The 12,250-nt window shown below is 38.4% G+C and overlaps 1 protein-coding gene across 1 annotated transcript in view; it reads right to left on the bottom strand.

The window, feature by feature from the left end:
- Nucleotides 1–12,250, bottom strand: part of ORC4 (origin recognition complex subunit 4) — a 48,467-nt gene that overhangs the window by 34,600 nt on the left and 1,617 nt on the right. The window lies entirely within an intron of this gene.

The raw sequence follows: 12,250 nt of genomic DNA on the forward strand, positions 1-12,250 counted from the left end.
TGTAATCTGCTAGAGAATAATGTTCTCGCCTATCTAATACTCAGGATCAACCATTACAGAAAATCTTCTCTTCCTTGCTCAACAACCATACACAATACAGAACAGATTAAATGATTTTCTTCAAACACCCAGAAGTGCCTACGTCCATTTTTTAAAATAATTATAGTGAACAACACTGTCCACAAGGGATTACAAGTTGAATACATTTTCATATTGCAAGCAATGTTGTATAATTCTCAAAGTTCACAATGAAATGATAAATGAAAAACAATACTAATGGGAATATTAATATCTGTAAATTCTCCTACAGGGCAACATACTCACAGACAAATGCCTTTGTTACAGGAACTAATTTTCTTAACACTGACTATGAATAGGAGTAACAGTCAATAACAGTATGAACTATGTTTATTTAGGCACCCAGAATTATTATAAATGCTTTATTATCTTAAAGTCTAAAATCAACTTACAGGATAAATAACATTAGAGTCATACTTTAATATTAGAAGACAGAGAAAAGTCAGGAGTCAAACACATAAATCCATTAGAAGACAGGTCCCCATTCTTAGTCTTGACTGACTTGAAACATCAACTCTGAAACTTACTTCTAGCCCTCATTGTGGTCTGAGATAAGTCCTGCTCCCAAACAGATTGAAAGACACACCTATGTCAGTCACTGAGACAGGCTTCCCAAACTGAGTTCTATATACATCCCAACTGCCCTGAACCTTGGTCACTGTCACTCTTGGCTTTATGCTCTAAAGCAACTTGTCTGCACCACTGCAACAGGCTTGCCAACCTCAATCCCTGACAGAAAGTGAAACTCCTATGAATTTAGGACCCAGCCCTTTTTGTGCCACAGTCTTGACAGCAATACTACATGGGTACATACCAGACAGGATACACATCCTGTGTGTCCCTGGGGCACGTTCAACTTCAGTCCCATAGATCCTATAACAATGCTGAGTCTCATTCCCATTTCCTCTCAGCTGCGGATGGAGAACAGTTCTGTTTACTCACATCCCAGAGGAATTTAGGCCCATCTGCACCCTTGCATGGAGACAACCTAACCCACATCACATAGCAGATCATAAAACCACCGAGAAAAGACAATCTAAGCCCCTCTCACCCAATCTTCACAGCATGTATGCCCACCTGAAGGTATTCATGCTCATGGCTCTTGGAGTAGGCTTAAAACCTGTCTTAGCTGTTGATTTGAAGCAACACTGCAACTCAGTTTCAGTCCACTTGCCAAAGACTTTGCAGTATTGATTGCCTAATGATCAAGCAGAAGTCCTACTACAGACTTAAAATAAGCCTCATTTGTTTGCACATCTTTATCCTGGTGTTATCCATGTAGACCAAGGTTCTGTAGACCAATCCACCCAGGGAACAGACAGAATTAACAACCACCATAACCCTGGGTAACAGGTCAAACAACCATGGAGCCCACTGTAGACACAGAAGCAGTAACATAACACAGCTTTACCCCAAAATGACTACTTCCAGGAATCTCATTGGGAACCAGTCTGTAAAGACAAGAGCACTCGTTCAAGTACACAGAGTATCAATACAAACACATAAAGGATTACACAGAATCAGGCAAATATGGCATACTCAAGAAGCTGACCCTAAAGAAATGGAAATCTATGAACTGTCACCAGAAAAATAAATGAAAATAATCTCACAGCAGCTCACTGAAGTATCAGAAAACACTGACAACTCAATCAGATTGGAAAATAATGTAGAATCAAAATCAGGAGTTAAATAATAACAACAGAAACCGAAAGTTAACTAGTATCCCTGTAGCTGAAGAACAAGATGAGACAAATGAAAATATCAATGGTGAATTTTACTGAAAAATTCAATAATGAGTTTCCACAGACTAGATCATGCAGAAGTCATGTCATTTGTAATGAACCAATTATAAGAACAAAGAATGAGAAAAGTGGAAAAACAAAGGGCACTCTAGGACACATTAATTCATTGGAATATGTAAATTTTGGGAGTTGCAGAAAGTAAAAAGTGACAGAAAAAAAATACTATACTTTATCAAGGGCAAAGATGGTAAAAGAGGGTTAGGACAGCTTTAAACAAATAGAAAAGAATTAGCCAGGATGATGCTGAGAGGGTAAGAACCCAGGAAATAGGAGAGGACAGGCCAATGGCAAAGCGACACCTGGACATGGGGAAATAGCAGAGATAGCAGACTGGTGTTACAGTGACCAGAAACCCCAAGGTGATTTGTGATTGCAGCTCTACCAACTGCCAAGTGGGAAGGGGAGTTCACCAGGAACTCCGGAGGTGAACCCAGGCATGACACTGCCTACCCTGCTGATTTACTTGATTTGACCATGAACAGAAGTAGAATGGCAGAACTCAAATAGGCAGGTGCAGGAAAGGGTGGATTTCTCAGCCTAGACCCCCACCAGTGCCACACAAGGTGCCATTTTGTGAACTGAGGAAAAGACTGTGGTGGCTGGTGGGACTACAACAAATTATGCTTGTGTTAAGCCAGGAGAGAACTCACTTGCCCTGATACCACAGGGAAAACAGTACCAACTTGGCACCCTACAACCCCATCTAAAATAGGTCCAGGTGGTCCCCAGACCTAACAATGTTCTGGCAAACTAGCACCACTGACAACCCTGTGATTTAGGACAGCTGGTGTCTCTCTAATCCAAGGAGAAAGAACTGAGAAACATAATACAGACGGGACACAGAACTCCCAATAAAGTTGACCAAAACCAATCTTCATCACAACACAGCATAATTAAGCTCACTTCAGTTGAGCATAAAGATCCATAAATATGTATACGAAAAAAAATCAACTAACTTACAGAGGAACCCCAATCGGACTCACAGCTGACCTCTCACAGAAAATTCTACAGTCCAGAGGAGAATGCAGTGATGTATTCCAGATTCTAAAAGGGAAAAATTGTCAGCCCATAATACCTACCCAGCAAAGCTTTTCCTCGTCTTTGAAAATAAGAGAAAATTCTTTCACAGTAAAGAAAATTTCGAAGAATTCACCTCTTCCAGATATGGCCTACAAATGTTACTTAAAGATGTCCTATTGTTAGAAAAACCAAAACCAAAGACAAATGTGGAGAATGTCCCAGTAAAATGGCAAAAGAACCTGCAACAAAATGCTTTCAACTACAGCCTATTACAATGAGTGAAATTAGCCAATCCTAAAAGAACATTTATCATACGTTTTGATATAAGACAACCTTCATACTAAATACAAGGTCAACAGGTGTATAGGTAAACACACATATGTATATATGGATATATATATTCACCTAGAGGAACTGTACAATAGAGACTATCATATCGAGAAGTGAAGATATATTGCAGTATGCATCTATACTCCTGAATCAAAGATGGATTCCAAATGAAACTGTTAAACATACTTTGGTAATAAGGTGCTGGGCTTTCTGCCATTATCTATACATACAATGTCACGATACATTTAAATGGCAGATTGCTGGATTTACGACTGCTTTTGAAGGACTATACTATTATAATACTATGAGGGCAATCAGTAAGGCAAAGAGAATTGGGATGGAGTAGGAAATCCTTTAGTCTATGGAACTGCATCATAAATATATAAATTAACAAATTTTGTTTTAATTCCAGATTTTGAGAGAAACACAAACATCACAAACATGCAGTCTAAAACACACCTAAAAATATACCAAGATATAATTAAACTATTAAGAATAAAATACAAGGACAGACTCTACAAAGCAGCAAGACATCAGGGACTTGACACATAATAGCAAATTTTCATAAGCTATTAGAAGACTTCTAAGCAGAAAATATCCCAAGTTTGAAAGTGATAAACAGACATTGTTACACAAAGATGGATGCATCCAACAACGCGAGGATTACCTTCAAGTTGGCAATAATGCTAATCAATACAATAAAAATTTGAAGTTGAAAAAATGACAAAAGTAAAACAGTCAAATTCGGACTACTCTTAATATTGTTTTGGTGGTGTGTAAATCCCTTATTTCTTAGGATAAAGGTTAAAATCAAATCCATCAAAAATAAGCATTGATAAACTAACCAGTTAGAAGAATGAAATGTTGAAAAAAATGTAAACTGAGTCATCAAATTCAAAATGTGGAGGTAGTGAAAGTGTAGAGCTTTTGTATATGATGAGTTAAGATGTTGTTAGCTTAATATAAAATGATTAATTAGAAAATGTTTCATCTACATTTTATGGTTAACATATAACAAAACTCTATTAGGCATACAAAAGATAAAGGAATTTCTATAGAAAATCATCAAATCAGAAAGGAAGCAACACAAGACAAAAGGAACAAAGGATCTATGAAACAAACTGAACACAATGAATACAATCTCAGCAGTAACTTCTCATTCTGCTGATAATTATCTTGAAGGTAAATGAAACATTGTTCAACCAAAAGTTAGAGCAGACATATACCTAAAAAGTAAGATTCATCTCTGTATGGAGAAATGCTCTTCACTTTTTAAGGACATACACACACTTAAAGTGAAGGAATTAAAGATTCTGCCTCTGAATGGAAACAAAAAGAAATTAAGGCTAGCTATACATTGTGGAAGCAGACTTCCAGTCAAAAACCCTGGTAAAGAAGGTCGATGTATAACAGTAACTGTTGACTCATGAGGAGAAAATACATGTAAATACGTAAGTACAAAATATCAGTGTACCATGATTTATAAAGTAAATATTAAAAGATCTGAAGGGAAAGAATGCAATTAAATAACGGCACGAAAGGAGTGAGGCCTAGTAGCATAGAGGGTTAATCTGTCTGCAACATCTGCATGAAATGTTGGATTGCTGGTTTGAGACCCATTTTCTCTGCTTAAATTCCAGCATTTCTATTTCAAATCCAGTTTTCTGCTAATGCTTCCTGGAGTCAGTAGATGATAACTCAAGGAACTCAATCCCTAACCACCCATGTAGGAAACACAAACGGAGTCCTGGGTCACTGGCCTTGGCCTGGCCTAGCCCTAGCTGTTACAGACTCTAGGGAGGTGAACCAGTTCACAGAAGTTTTCTTCTTTTCTGTTACTCAGTCTTTCAGGTAGATGAAAACAAACAACCAAAGCACATTTCAGAATTGAACTAAAAATAGCTTCAGACTTCAATATTAACAATGGATGGAACATCTACAAAGAACACCACAAGGAACTAATCTAGAAACACACCTTACACTAAATGAAGCAAACAAATATATACAGAACATTCCAACAAGCAATATCGAAATATTCACATTTTTAAGTACTTACTGAGTAGTTTCCAGTATAGATCATATTAGGTTAAAAACAAGAGTTAGCAAATATGAAACCAAACTGAGATCGAGCATCTTTTCTGATCAAATGGTATGGTACTAAAAATTCAACGGTGAGAAGAAAACAGCAAAATTCTTAGATTATGTGGAAATGAAACATGTTTCTGAATGAACAATGGATCAAAAAAAGCTTCACAGAGAAATCAGGAGCCAACATGGTACAAAGGGTTAAGTTACCAGTTCCAGCAGAGGCATTCTGTATCAGAGTGCTAAACCTGAATCCTGGCTCCTCCACCTCTGATTCAGTTTTCTGCTAATGTGCCTGGAAAAGCAGCACAGGACAGTCTAAGTACCACTGGGTCCCTGCCATTAATGTGGAAAATCCAAATAAAGCTTCTGGCTCTTGGTTAGAGTCCAGTCAAGCCCTTGCTGTTTTAGCCATTTGAAGAGTGAACCAGTAGATGGAAGACCTTGCTTTCTCCTCCTCTATTTCTCTCTCTCTCTCTGGCTCTCTAACACTCTTTCTCTTGAATGAATAAATACATCCTACATTGTTTTGGGAGAAACTGAGAACTTCAATCTGCTGTTTCACATTCCAGATGACCGCACTCACCAGGGATGAGCCATACAGAACTTGGAGCTTTGTCTCGGTCTCCAACATGGGTGGCAGGGCTCCCAGCATCCTGGTGCCAACCCCAAGTCATCAGTAGTATGGAAGTGGACTGAGAGTAGAGCAGCAGAGAACTAAGCTGGCACCATACAAGGCTATGGGTTTGTGCGCAGCAGCCTTACTCTGCAGCCCCCACTCACACATGCATATGATTTTAAAAATCGAAACCAAACACTGAGACCAAAAACATAAACCACCACCACCACACACACACCCCCACAACACACAACAGGTGATATATGGAAGCTTACGGGACAAGGCAAAAACAGTTCTAAAAGCATGTTCCAGGATCCCATATGGGCACTAGTTCATGTCCCAGCTGTTCCACTTCCCATCCAGCTCCCTACTTGTGGCCTGGGAAAGCTGTGGAGGACAGCCCAAAGCCTCAGGAACTACACCCGCGTGGGAGACCCAGAGGAGGCTCCTGGCTGCTGGCTTCTGACCACTGAAGCCATCTGAGGACTGAACCAGCAGATGGAGGATCTGTCTCTCCTCTCTGTATAAATCTGATCTGCTTTTTTGATAAAAATAAATCTCTAAACAAAGAAAAACCTAGACAAGCTTGATTTCATCAAACTAAAGCACATTTGCAGGGTAAAACACAAATTATAGAAAAGAAGAATATACTTGAAGCTATCCATTTGAAAGAGGTTAGTATTCAGAATAAATACAGGGGACTCAACAACTGAAAAACACCACAAACAAAAAAGGGATCAACGCAAATATTTACTAATTGGTTATATGCAAATGGCCAAGGGACTCATGAAAAAAAAAATGCTCAGCATTGCTAATCAGAGGAAATGCAAACCACACCAACTCACTCCGAAAACACTAGGGAGCACAAGTGTCAAAAATAGGGAAAACTTGAATAATGTTCGAAGCAATGGAAACTAGGAGGTCCACTGTGAAAAACAGCATGGAAGACCCTCAAAACACTAAAAATAAAATTAGCACATGATCCAGTGTAGATTCAAGGAAAATAAAATGTATTTGTCAAAGAAACATTTGTACTTGATGTTTATTATAACAATATTTATAACAGCTAAGAGATTAGCAACCTAAATGTCCAATCACTGAGGAATGGATAAAGAAAACATGGGGTGTGTGTGTGTGTATATATGTATGTGTATATATATAACAGATATAGACGTATATTTAATGGAGTATTACAAAGCCATAAGAAAGGATGAAACATTATCATTTATAAAGCATGCATAGTACTGCAGGCTATTCTCTTAAGCAAAATAAGCGCTATCACACAATCTCACTCAAAACGTGGAGTCTAAAAAGACAGTTGAGGAGCTAGCTTTGGGCATCAGCACTAGCTGGGCTGGCACCCCATAGGGGTTCCTGTTTTGGCTTTTTATTTTCAACCCAGCTCCCTGCTAATACGTTTGAGAAGGTAATGGAAGATGGTCCATCTACTTGGGCCTCTGATACCCCTGTGGGAAACTAGGATGGAGTTTCTGACTGTTATTATTATTTTTTTTAAGATTCATTCATTTATTTACTTATTTTGGAAAGGGCCCAGCACGGTGGCCTAGAGGCTAAAGTCCTCACCTTCAATGCGCTGGGATCCCATATGGACATCGGTTCTAACCCTGGCAGCTCCATTTCCCATCCAGCTCCCTGCTTGTGGCCTGGGAAAGCAGTCGAGGATGGCCCAAAGCCTTGGGACCCTGCACACACATGGGAGACCCGGAAGAAGCTCCTGGGCTCCTGGCTTTGGATCGGCACAGCATCAGTTGTTGTGGTCACTTGGGGAGTGAATCATCGGATGGAAGATCTTCCTCTCTGTCTCTCCTCCTCTGTATATCTGACTTTGCAATACAAATAAAATAAATTTAAAAAAAGTTGTAAAAAATACATTTTTTTGGAAAGTGAAATATACAGAAAGGAGAGACAGAAAGGAAGATTTTCCTTCCGTTGATTCACTCCCCAAGTGGCAGCAATAGCTGGAGCTGAGCCAATCCGAAGCCAGGAGCAAGGAGCTTCTTCCGGGTCTCTCATGCTGGAGCTTATTCAGCAGCCACAACACTGGTTCATGTTCTGCTTATGATACAAATAAAGAAACAAATAAATAAATAAACATTAAAATAGGTGGTCTCACAGCAGTTCAAACATAACAGTGCTTATCAGAGGCTTAGCTGGGCATTGGGGAGGCCTAGGAAAAGGTTAACAAACACTAGGTTACAAGCTAAACTGTCTTCATGCTCCCAGCTATCCAAATGAGTTGAAGATACTGGTTCACACACATAGCTGCAACTGACTGAACCAACTTTACACATAATTGATTAAACTTGGAAGTAAGCAAGGCATCCTTCAATAGGTCAATGAACACAAAAACTGCATATATCTGTACAACAGAATGTTATACAGTGCTAACACACAAAACACTATCAAATCATAACAAGATATGAAGGAAATAAGATGCACATTGCTGAGTAAATGTATCACTCTGAGGAGGTTGCAGTCTGTATGTATGAGATTCTGGAAAAGACAAAATACAGATGATGAAAAGACCAACTGCTATCAACAGATCAAGGAAAGGGTAAAGGAGTGGAACAAAGGAGATCTTCAATGGGCAAGCCAAGCCTCGACTTGTGGTGCTGAAAGGGTGGTCTTGAGTCCAGCTACTTCCATTTCCAATCCAGCTCCCTGACGGCGCCCCAGGAAAGCAGCAGAGGATGGCCCCTATACTCATGAGGGAGATCCAGAGACTAGGCACTCTGGACCAGCTCAGCTCAGGCCATCATGGCCATTTGGGGAAGTGTACAAGTTTTACTTTATATTGAAGCTAACTATTGAGATCCCAAAACATATGCAGATATCTAGACCCCATACCCTTTTTAATCTAGACTGTCATACCCTTTCTTATGGTAATCAGTGAAAAATCAGGTAAACTACACAATCTCAGGGAAGGTTTGTGAAAATGAAAGTGAAGCACTTTCATGCCAGTAAGGTAGATAGATAGATGGTCTACAGTGAAGCACACGGGCTGGCACTGCAGTGTACAGAGTAAAGCCACCACTGCAATGTAGGCATCTCCTGTGGGCACTGGTTCTTTTTCCGGCTTCTCCACTTTCAATCCAGTCCTGGTAATGACCTTGGAAAAGCAGTGGGAAAATGGACTAACTGCATAGGGCCCTGCTCCTGAAACCTAAATGAAGCACCTGGCTCCTTGTTTTAGCTAACTCAGGGCTTACTGCTGCAGCCATCCAGAGAGAACCAGCAGATGGAAGAGCTAGCTCTCCCTTGATCTATCTCTACTTTCAAATAAATAAGTAAATATAAATAAATACATACAATGATGCACAAATCCCACTATGGGAAAAATATGCCTTAGCAGATGCAATGTAGCAATGTTAGCAGAACAATGAGAGGTAATTCAAGGAAAATATTAGCTACTAATAAACTGTTTTAAAATTCATTTGAAGTTGGCACTTTGCACTGAAAAAGTAAAGTAAAACTTCCAGAAAGTGTAGAGAAAAATAGCAGAAAAGAAAAAGGCCCAGGAAGTAAAGCAGTTAGTTCAAAGTTTTAAAATCAAATTCACAGAAGAAAATTAAGGGCAAAATAAATAGACAGATTGATAAATAAATATTAATTTTTAAAAATCAGGAACTATCTGCGTGGACAGATTAAGTTGGTAGACTGAACGGACTCATTAAATGCTTGGCAAACATATAAGACATATCACATTTTAGAACTTCAGTACAGTAAAGTATATTCCATAAGCTTCAAACAAACAAAAAATGCAGAGGCTTCAACAGGGGAGATAAAAATGTGCAGGGTGTTTGAAAACAAAAATGTGTTCATGTGTTCAGATTGACCAAATGCTAAGAATTCTTTCATAATTCCAAAGAAAACACTTATAACTCAAAATTCTACATCTGGCCAAACTAACAACTACTCTGAGATAAAAACATTTAAACTAATATATTACATCAAAACATAAGTTTCTCAGAAATCCACTTAAAGACTGAAGGATCAAAATGAAAGAGTATACAAGTCAAAGGATTATACAAAATACATGACACAGGATATGCAATGGAAGACCACACAGTGGCAACGGTATCTGGCAAAGGGCTAAAAGCGGAAACAAATCAAGAAAAGTTTCTAGCAAAAAATTTCATGACAGTGGAATGGTGGAATCACTTGATACTTCTGAGCAAATGGAGATGACAGGCTGAAAAGCAGTTTAACAGTCTAGGACATAACTAATGCTATTTGTAAACTGCACAAATACAGAAAGGTCACCTAAGAAAACCATGTCATCATTGGTAAGATAAGGGAATATAGAAGAAATAATCAATTTGTGCGCCATCCATAGCATCAATTCAACAGATAATACCTACAATTGGAAAAAAAAGAAACAGCACAATAAGATGCTATTTAGAGATTTTAAGCCTTAAGATCAAAACAATCAGCCCCCAATTTTTAAGTGTTTGCTTCAGTGTGCGGGGGGAGGGGCATGGACGCCCATGAACTTCATGGAAGCTACTTTATCCAACATCTTACCCCTCACAGGACTAAGCAAAATACAAGAATAAAGTCTTAAATATTCTGCCCACCACAAAGCAAATGCAACAGGAAATACTCTCCAGAATTCAACCTCCAACAAACAGCTACCCTTGAAACCATTAGCTTTTGACTAACTTGACCTCTTATAATGCACAGAAAAACATGATTAAAAAGACTAATAAGTTTAAACATAAAACTTTTGCCTAGAACTTAAAATGAAACCTAAGAGAGGGAAAAAAAAGTTACAAGTGTTCTATTTGTGGTAATGTAATACTTGACCAACAGTCCCATTAAAGATGAAAGAAGAAAGGCAGTGTGGAACTATATACTCAAGTCTGGAATGTAAACCAAAAATTAAAAACACTGCTACTTTTGTTCCAATGATGTTTGTCTACACAGAAGAAAAAGTTGATAAATAAGGCTGTTTTTAGAGGTTCTGCTAGGATACCATAAGAAGTTAAAGCACAGGACCCACCCAGTACAGCTGGAGACTGATAAAACATCACTCGCTTTGAGTCTTCAAGGACAACAGCAAGATAAAAGAAAATTGGAAGTAAGGCAGGATTTGTATGAACTGAAGTCTGTTCGACGTCATGTGTATTAACAGAAGAAATCCCATGTCTTGGAAAATCCAGAAAGTGCTTAGACTGGTAGTATCCCCAGGAATCTCTTCTAGAAAAGTGCACCTTTTTATGAATCATACAGTCTGATAGAGACTGGTCCACAAGCATTCAGCGTACACACATACAAATATCATGAGCCAGCAGAAACAGACTCTGCAGACTCTTCAGAAAGTGCAACTGTCAGGCATACACAATAAGCCAACTACAGATACATCAGTAAAAGCCAGTATTTTCAGCAGACAACAGAAATATAAGGATGGACATGATCAATTTTTTAAGAGACTGATCAATGATTTAGGAAATTCAATAAACCTAAAGCAGGAAAAAGAATTCAAAAGGAAAAAATACCTCCTAGAAACGGAAGAAAAACTACATCCAAAATAAATAAATAAATAAAAGATTCTCTTCAAAACAGCAAGAACCTATCTGACAGGTGACTTCTCAAAACAAATAATGGAAACCAAAACAATGACAGTGGGAAGGTAGAGAGCTTTCTTTAAAGTAGTAAAAAAGCAATAACCACACATGCATAATTCAAACCCCCAATATATTCCTCTAGATATGAAAACAAAGACACTAGAAGCAAAAAATGAATCAAAATGAGCTTCGTAACTATATTTTTAAAGTCTATATTTACATGAAAATGGCAAGATCCCAAATAAAAGTTCAGAATGCAGGAAGGAATTAAGAACAAAGGGATACTAAGAAAACTAATAACGTGATGGCAACAAATAGTGCCGGCCAACAGATATACCATACATTTCAAATGCTTCAAAGCCAGATGGTGCCAGTTGCTCTGTAAAGGGTATTGGAATCATAGAACTTGCTCCCATGATATCATGGCCACACAGAGAACTCAATGAACAGCAGCAGCATATAAGCCAGTGAGGGACTAAATGGAGATACAGCTATGATCTGGGAAAACAAGGATACTCAAAGCAAGGAAAACGTACTTGTCACATTGCTACAAATGTTTGAATACAACAGATAACTCTATAGAAAAAAAGTGTGAAGATCTTCAAGACAGCAAATACAGAAAAAGGACATCCATTTGGAGCCCCAAGAGTTTCTGAGAGAGGTTTGAATGTCATTAGTAACCACAGCAGTACAAATTAAAACAAGATACAGCTATGTTTATCAGAATG

Source organism: Ochotona princeps, chromosome 5 (genome assembly GCF_030435755.1).
Source record: "Ochotona princeps isolate mOchPri1 chromosome 5, mOchPri1.hap1, whole genome shotgun sequence".
Taxonomy (NCBI): Eukaryota; Metazoa; Chordata; class Mammalia; order Lagomorpha; family Ochotonidae; genus Ochotona; species Ochotona princeps.